The 9,083-nt window shown below is 31.2% G+C and overlaps 1 long non-coding RNA gene across 1 annotated transcript in view; it reads right to left on the minus strand.

The window, feature by feature from the left end:
* LOC109347527 overlaps window positions 1-8,701 on the minus strand; it is an 11,388-nt gene extending 2,687 nt beyond the window's left edge. Inside the window, exons 1-2 of the long non-coding RNA XR_002107610.1 lie at window positions 8,422-8,701; window positions 6,309-6,317 (exon numbers count right to left, since the gene is read on the minus strand). This is a non-coding gene — a long non-coding RNA (uncharacterized LOC109347527). The remainder of the gene's footprint in view (window positions 1-6,308; window positions 6,318-8,421) is intronic.

Genomic DNA, 9,083 nt, shown 5'->3' on the forward strand with positions numbered 1-9,083 from the left:
AAAAAATCTTGCACGCACCAATAGATTTGCCCAATGTTGGAAATAAATTTGAAAAGATAGTAGATTCACTAAAAATATTGACCCCAATATCATTGTCATTGCATATTGGTCGATTGAACCTTGTTTCAATGTTACCATTCATAAAATATCTCGAACAAAAAGTGAGAGATTTTTCCATAATATACCCTTCAGCTATACAACCTTCTGGTGCAGCCTTGTTACGGACATATGATTTTAAATGGCCAAGGGTCCTATAATTAAAAGGAAATGAATCAACATTGAAGTAAAGTCATAATAAAATAAATAACTAAGCATGTAAATTAAAAATATACCTTTCAACAGGATACATGAATCTATAATGTATAAGACCAACAATGATTGCTTCCTCCCATGATGAATGACCAAATGAACCATGATAGTGAAAAAGGATGGAGGGAATATAATTTTCATATGGCAAAGGGTCAAAGGAATTCGTTGTTGGAGTTTCTCTAAATATTTGACATTTAAAACTTTGTTTGATAGTTCTCTAAAGTAGTTACATAGCTCAATCAACACTGAAGTAACTACTTTTGGAAGGGATCTTCTAAAGGCAATTGGAAAAAATATGTTCCATCAGAATATGTGTGTCATGACTCTTTAGTCCAGAGATCTTGCGTTTCTTTACATCAACACATCTAGAAATGTTTGATGAGAAACTATCCGGAAATACCACACTTTTAAGAATTTCTAGAAAGATATCTTTCTCTTGATTTTTCATTTTAAAGCATGATGAGGGTAACGTAGAGGAATTCGGATATGGATGAAGCTTCTCTCTAATTCCCATTGCATGTAAATCTTTATGAGCTTTAAGATTATCTATTGTTCTACTTTTGTCATCAAATATTGTGAATAATACATTGTCACCAACATTTTTCTCTATGTGCATCATATCAAGGCAATAGCGAATAAGAAGATGCTTCCAATAAGGTAGATCCCAAAATATACCCTTTTTCTTCCATTGTGGTGGGTTGTTTTCACTTTTAACCTCATCATGGGGCTTTTTACGACTCAATTCTATATCTCGCAACACATTTGAACCTGAAGGTGGGATAGGGGCATGACTAATCTCAATAGAACCATCAAAGGACGATTTATTGATCCTATAATTATGATCAAGTGGTAAATATCGACAATGTCCCATGAAACAAAATTTTCCGTCAAACATCAGCCATTTAGACTTTATATCAAAATTACATGATGGACAAGCAAGTGATGTGTGAGTGTTCCATCCAGATAAGTTGTCTAGACCTGGGAAGTCACTAATAGTACAAAACAATGCAGCACACATTTGAAACGATTCATTTGTAGAGGAATCATAAGCTTCCACCCCTTTCCACAATTTTTGTAACTCTGCAACTAGGGGCTGCAAGTAAACATCAATACTATTACCAGGCATCTTTGGACCAGGAATTATGATCGACATTATGAGAGAAGTTTGCTTCATACAACACCATGGAGGATAATTGCAAGTATACAACATCACATGCCAAATGCTATTATTAGAATTTAATGTTCCAAATGGATTGAAACCATCTGTAGCTAATGCAAGCCGTATATTACGAGATTCTAAAGCAAAGTCCGAATACATTTTGTCAAACTCCTTCCATGCTTTACTATCTCTCCGATGTCTTACCAACCCATCAGGGTTTGCCTTCTTAGCATGCCATTTCAAAAGCTCTGCAGTTTTAGAACACATGTATAGCCTTTGCAATCTTAGTATAAGTGGGAAGTACCGTAATACCTTTGCTGGTATATTTTTTTATTTTGGTCAACCACCATATCATTTGTACCACCAATATTTTCATTAGATTTCCACCTAGATGCATTGCAAATCTTGCAATTGTCTCTCTTCTTGTCTTCCACAGAACCCCAATATAACATGCAATGGTTCGGACATGCATGAATCTTTTCATAGCTTAAACCTAACTTCTTAATCAAAATTTTGCCTCGTATAAAGATATTGGGAGTTTAGCATGGGGAAAAGCATCATTTAAAAGATCAATGATCATAGAAAAAGTTATGTCTGTTGCACTACATAAGACTTTTATATGATACAAAAGAACAATGAATGATATTTTACTATATTTTTGCAACGAGGATACAATTCTTCATTTCCATCACCTAATTGTTCTTTTATTTTTTCTCGTTGGACTTTACTTGCATCACCCCTAGGCTGGTCATCATTTGGTATATTTGAGTGATCAAAATATTGAATTCCACTATCATCAAAGATACCATCTAACATATCTTGCATTGGATATTTTCTAACCAACTCTTCTTGTGGTTGGGCTATAGTTTCAACATTATATTGCACATGCTTTTCCCCATGCTTGTGCCAAAATGTGTACTTTCTAGGAAACCCTTTTTGAAGTAGATGACTAAACACTTAAATTCTATTACCCATTTTAATACAAGGACATGGAATTTGATCATTTATAGCTACATTTGAAAAGGCGAAATCCAAAAATTGCACCACCCTATCCAAGAACTCCTTTGATCTAATTAGTTTTTCAATCCAACTCTTATCGATCATAACTGCATGAATCTGTGTTTGATGTTAAATTAAATTATGAAATCATTAGAGATACTATGTAATATTAATCTCAAATTTAGTAACGAAATAAAATAAATTACTTACAAGGTATAGGTTAGGCATTTACAACAAAAAAAATGGTAATAAATTCATCATTTGAATCATGATATAGTATTATTATTTTGTTTTAACTTCTAACCTGACCTCAGAAATCATACACACCTGATTCTTCAGTTTTAGTACCATAAGAGTAGAAGATATAAAGGGTAAATATAAAGTATAATTTCTTTCATTCATCTTGTGGTTTATCATAAGATACACTTAGATACATGTACTACCTACATCACACAATTGAAACTAGCCAAAGTTATTTTAATCTATGTGCTACCAATTTATACAGGAGAATGAAAATTTATGATTGAACTAAACATATGTAAACTGGAAACATGTTTCATTTTCATTACAAAAATGAATAAGACAAAGATGTAGTGTATCTTATGCTAAATCTGAATATTAACACAAAATTTTATAGCAGCACTACTTTTAAAAATGACAGTCATATGTGATTGTGTGAATGTTGGAAACAAACTATTTCTAGCTACCAAATCCTCAAATGCAAAGAAAGGAATGAATTACATACACTAATCATCATATTACTTGGGAACATCAATTATCTATCCCTTTGTTGGCAAGTCATTCACATGAGTACCCCATTGCACTAATTCCCTGTTGCATATTTAAGAAAGTCTATGTAAGAAAGTCTTGTTCTTCAAGGATTGGTGTTATGAGATTAATACATATTTTGTATCAGTTTCCCTCAACTATATCCTTCTATGGAAAGAATCACCAAAATATACTTTCACTTTTCCATTGCACTAGAGAATTGAGAAAGGGAGACATTGAACACACTCAAATGACAATTCTCAGCATAATATAAATGAATTAAGGGAGTTTGGCAACTAATATCAGGAGAGGTGTAGAAGATTAAAAATGAATATGTTCAACATGATTGGACTCCATACTATAAACTTATGATTCCACACATATCAATATTAGACTGTTTTGAGCAAGCATTTCTTGTCTCATAAGGGAAGTATGCAAAGGACATTAGATTACTTATAGTTAGATTTTTTTCATTCTTCTCTCGTATAGCATCCATCCTTCTTCGATAAAGTTGACTAACCAACCTCACCATGACATACAGGTCATTGCAATTTTAGCTCCTAACACAATCAATGAAATATAAATTAAAACATAAGTTTTTACATTCACAAAACTTCATTCTCTACAATAGGCAACAAATCACTGTTTTTTCTTCAGGTTTTGTAATATCCAAACTAAAATCACTTTATGAAATTTACTTAAGTCATAAAATCAAGCACCTAACCGAATAATCTTATGAAGGGGATAAAAAGTAAAGCAACATTGTTAATACCTTGAAATGAACTCTAGACTTCCAAGCTGCATTTTCATAAAACAATGACATATTAACACTTAAAAATAAGTGATGTTACATAAGTCATCACTATCTAAATAATAGATGTACAAATTGAAGACTTAGAGTCTAGTTGCCTTGAATCTTGATCTTCTTTGTCTTCAATGTCTTCTTCCTTTTTCTTCTTTTGTGATCTTGGCGTCTTCATCAAAATCGTGTCAAGGTTAGGAGCAAGATCTTCTTCCCATGGGTACCCATTATGTTGGGTACTTCATTACCCAAATTTGGACCCTTCTATTGTGGGTTTCATAATCTCCAGTCCCAACTACCTACGGGTCCAAAAACAAGGATCTAAACTTGACTCGTTGTGGGTATTACCAGCGGGTACTTGCGGATTCGAATATCCATTTTCTTCCATATATATGAGAAGAAATTTTTTTGGTGGGCCTCACAGTCATTTTTTCTTTCATTCCTTTGACTTCTTTTCGACCAAATGATGGGAAAAAAAATTCTTCTACTTTTCTCTCCTCATCTTTTCTTTCCTTCTATTTTTAGTAGAACCAAACATAACATCAAATTTAATAAATTAGGAAAAATATATACATGGATAACGTATGATTTTTATATGTTGTTACTACATCATCCAATATTCATGTTTTATCATCATTGACTATTAAAAAAATAATAGAAATAAATGATAGATAATATACTGACTTATAGATTAACTTTATACTGAAAGTGTACAGATACACTACAAGAAAATATCTTGTTAGCCACGATTCTTTTGCCACACTAACTAGTTTGTGCCAAAATTAATACTGAAGCCAACCCATTAGCTATTATAGTTGGACCCGTGTAAAAAAAGAGCCTCAAAACCCTTCATCTTTCATTTTCTCTCTCTCCTTTGTCCGACACATTCCATTTTCCCATTAAAGTCCTTCATCTTTCTTCTTCCTCTCCTTTTTCCCATTATTACCCTAAAACCCGAACACTCCCTCCTCTTTCATCTTCCTTTGTCCAAATTCACTCTTTCTTAACCTTGATCATCAACATAATAATCCCTCTTTATTCTTCATCAATATAATAATTGCTCCTTGTTCTTCAATTCATCAATCTCGTTTCCTCCAAATTCTTTCATCATGTTCCTACAATCAATAATTTCTATATTCATCAGTTCCTACAATCAATAATTCAAGTCCAACTTCAATCAACTAGTTCCTATGAAACTTCATTCTTCAATCACTCTAATCTAGGTTCAAACTTCAAATCCCTTACTATGTATAGCTAATTTTATTATGATGTTTTTCGTTATTTGATTTTTAGGGTTTGGCTTCTTTTGATTCATCTGATTTTATATCTATCTCTTAGGTCAAGTACTCTAGAGAATGAGATAATCCCATCAAATGTGAGTCCCTTTCGATTTTAATATAATTCTCTTTAAATTTTCAGATCATTGTAGTATTGTAGATTTCCATCTATAAAACTATTTTGAAAGAAATTGGAAAAATCTTAGACAATGTAAAACAATTTTTAAAATGCTGAGTAACAGGTTACTTGACCTGAGTAACAAGTTCCTAGACCTAGGTAATAAGTTACTTGGATTATGTGACAATGAGTAACAGGTTACTGAGACTGCATAACAAGTTACCTAAATGAGTAAAAAGTTACCCAAGAAGTATGACATAGTGTAACCGATTACTGCAAAGCAGTAATCGATTATTTCTCAAACATAGAATTTGGGTAATCAATTATACTATGGTGTAACCGATTACACAGAGTTAGTAAAATCAGTTTTTCAAATCCAATATGAACAACTTTCATCCAAACTTAATGGGTTGCATCCAATCGTGTTCCAACTTCATGGAAGGGTATATTGACTGATTATAAGCCTATTTGAAGGCATTGAAACATCCATTTCGAAATATATCTTGAACACAAATTTATACACAACTTTCATATACAATTCTTTGCACTTTTTCATGCAACTTTTGTTCCAAACTTTCAGATTTTTTTGAAGTTGCTTTAAGTTCAAGTTCTAAAGTTTTTCAAACTTAAAAACTTCTAATAGCATTGTATACTAAGTGTATTGTGAGCAAGAAGATTGAAAGTTATAGAATTTTTATATCTTATAAAGGTAATCATTGCCCTAGAGTTTATTCTTCAATCTTGTTGTAAACTTGTCATCACAAGGGTGTGGTGAAAAGGGGAAGATTGTACTTGGAAAGGCTGTTTTCCAAGAGTGTGAGATATTAGTGTGTGTAAGGTATAAAGAGTCTAGGGTAGAGAAATTGTAATTACAACTTATAATATCTAGTAAAGAAATCTCTTGTGTTGTAAGGGTACTAGACGTAGCCTTCGGTGAACAAAAAAGTGAACTAGTATAAATATATGTATTCTTTTTCTCTCCTCTCTACTCTTTCATTTTTGTTATAACTTTTACTTGGTAATTTTTCTACAACATTTCCGTTGCAACACTTTCTGATTTTACAAGTAGAAAAATTGGTCATTTCTTCCAACAACTAATTCACTATCTCTTAGGTGCCATCTAATACTTACAACCCAGATCTGTAATTCACGCACACACACACACACATATATATATATATATATATATATATATATATATATGTATGTATACAATAATAACTAAACATATTTTTCGTCATAATCGTGATGTTGTATTTTTAAGCAATGATATTATATCTATTAATCCATAATTATGAAGTAATGTTATGTTGATGGAGAGATATTAGATGTTCAATATGCTTTATTTTCTTATTTTAAATTATATTTTTTAGTAAAATATTTATATTGAAATAAAAATTTAAAGTTATATACTTTGATTTGAATTATGTTTTATAATTGTTATTATCATATTTATTTTTCTTTTTATTGTATAAAATAACACATAAGATTATAAGAAACCTATGCACAAATATATAAGTTCTTTTCAATTTTTAAATATTTTATCAATTTATGAGTATTCATAGATCCACTGTCTACTCAAGGATCCACGGATAATAGACCCAACGAGTACTCGTGTAGGTCCGAGGAGGATCTAGGTCCCAAAATGGTAGAATAGGACGGGTCTAGGTAGTGCACTACTAGACCTATCCAGACTCATTGTCTTTCCTATTCATATATGGAGAGAAAATGGATGGAAATGTAATATTTGCTCTTAACTTGGTATTAATAATGTTTGTTTTTTGTTATTTGAGTATTTTTCAGTTTACTAATATACATTTTTTCTTTCTTTCATATGAAAATCCATTTTTTATTATATTTATTTTCTTCAACTTTCATTTCACTCAATTTTCCTCTTAAATCAAGTACAATGTAAATCAAATTACAACTTTGTTAAAATAATTAATTTATTTCTTACATCTTTTAACCTTGCATTTTTAGTTCACATCGATTCATTTCTACTACTGCACTGCCGTTACTTCAATCAACTTTGATTAGAATAAGGTTAATAAAAACATGAAAAAGTTAGGGATGACAACATGGGTTTGACCCAACGGGCCATCCCGTTTGAATATGTACTTTTTGTAGGCCAGGCTGGTAATTTTAGCTCAAAAACTATATTCAACCCGGTTTAAAATCCCATTTATTAGACGGGCCACGGAGGGCCGGGCCCAGCGGCCAACATTAAAAAAATCCAAACAATTTTCTTCATCTGCATTTCTTCATATGAGTTTCTTCATTTTCTTTATCCGCTGCTCCAAGTTCATAAACCTTCTCACTTCAAATATTTAATTGGAACACTGTTATAGATCTGAATTTATATTATACTGTCTTTGAGTTTGTGGATCTGTTAAGGTTTGTTTAATCTTAAAATGTTGTTAGCTTTTTTTGTTAGCTTTTCTTCAAATTTTAGTGGGATGACAATTATAGGTAGATTTATCTTCAATGGAATTGCTACTGGACCAATTCGTACATAAAGATTTATTCAATTATTTAAGTTTTATTAGTTTATCACACACTCGATACACAATACTTGTCATTACTTCAAACAATGTATTGGGTTATGGCATTCAAGAATTAAGAGGATGGTAATAATAGTATTGTGTATTCTTCATTTTGTGACAAAATAGATTTAGGCATGCTAAGGGCTTATGCTTTTATAATAAGTTAATATAATGCAGATCCTCTATTACTTTCAATGTAGTGATTATGTTCATTGGTGGATAATAAATGCAATTATTCTCTAAAATGTGTCATGAATAAATACTTAGTAAAGGGTATTCAAAGTTTTTATTTATTTTTACACTCGAATGATGTGGTTAACATGATTTAAGAGTGGGATTGGTTAAATTTGCTTGGGTAGAAATTTATTAGATGGTTTGGTTAATATTGTAAGGCCTAAAGATTTATATGTCACTATAAATTATACAACAATACATCTTTTCTATACGTGCAGGGAAGCGAACACTTTACACTGCATCAACCAATCACACCAACCCTGTCAATACACACATAATCACAAAAACTACAACTCAATATCAACAACTATTTGGATAGAACACATCATAATGCATAGCATAGTATTTAATCCAATAATTTGTTACAAATACTTTTATGCCAATTATCATACACATTTTATTTCAATATATTTTACCAACATATAGTACTTATTTTCACTACACTAAAAAATGTCTAAGCAAGTAGTGCAGTACATATATAAATATCAACATAAAAACAAAATGAAGATTGGTGTCTATAGAATCTGGTTCAAAGTTAATTTTAATATCATTTTGAGATGGACTCATTAACTAATTATTATCATATTTGAGAGTTGTTTTCTTAAATTGATAGTTTCCTCTTATACCAACTTTAGCCATTACTAGGACTTGTGTGTTATTCCAACCAAATCCATACGGTTTACCTCTCACATGAAATCTAACCTTATATTTCTTGCCCCTTGTCATAGGTAATTTTGAAGAAAAATTTGAATAATGTTAAATATACAAGATTAGAAATACGTATGCTTCAGAAACGTCCTTGTTGCATTATTACCACCTAAATAGTTTGAATGAAATTTTGATTATGTATAACGCACTATTAATACTTTCTTGG

This window comes from Lupinus angustifolius, chromosome LG05 (assembly GCF_001865875.1).
Source record: "Lupinus angustifolius cultivar Tanjil chromosome LG05, LupAngTanjil_v1.0, whole genome shotgun sequence".
Lineage (NCBI taxonomy): Eukaryota > Viridiplantae > Streptophyta > Magnoliopsida > Fabales > Fabaceae > Lupinus > Lupinus angustifolius.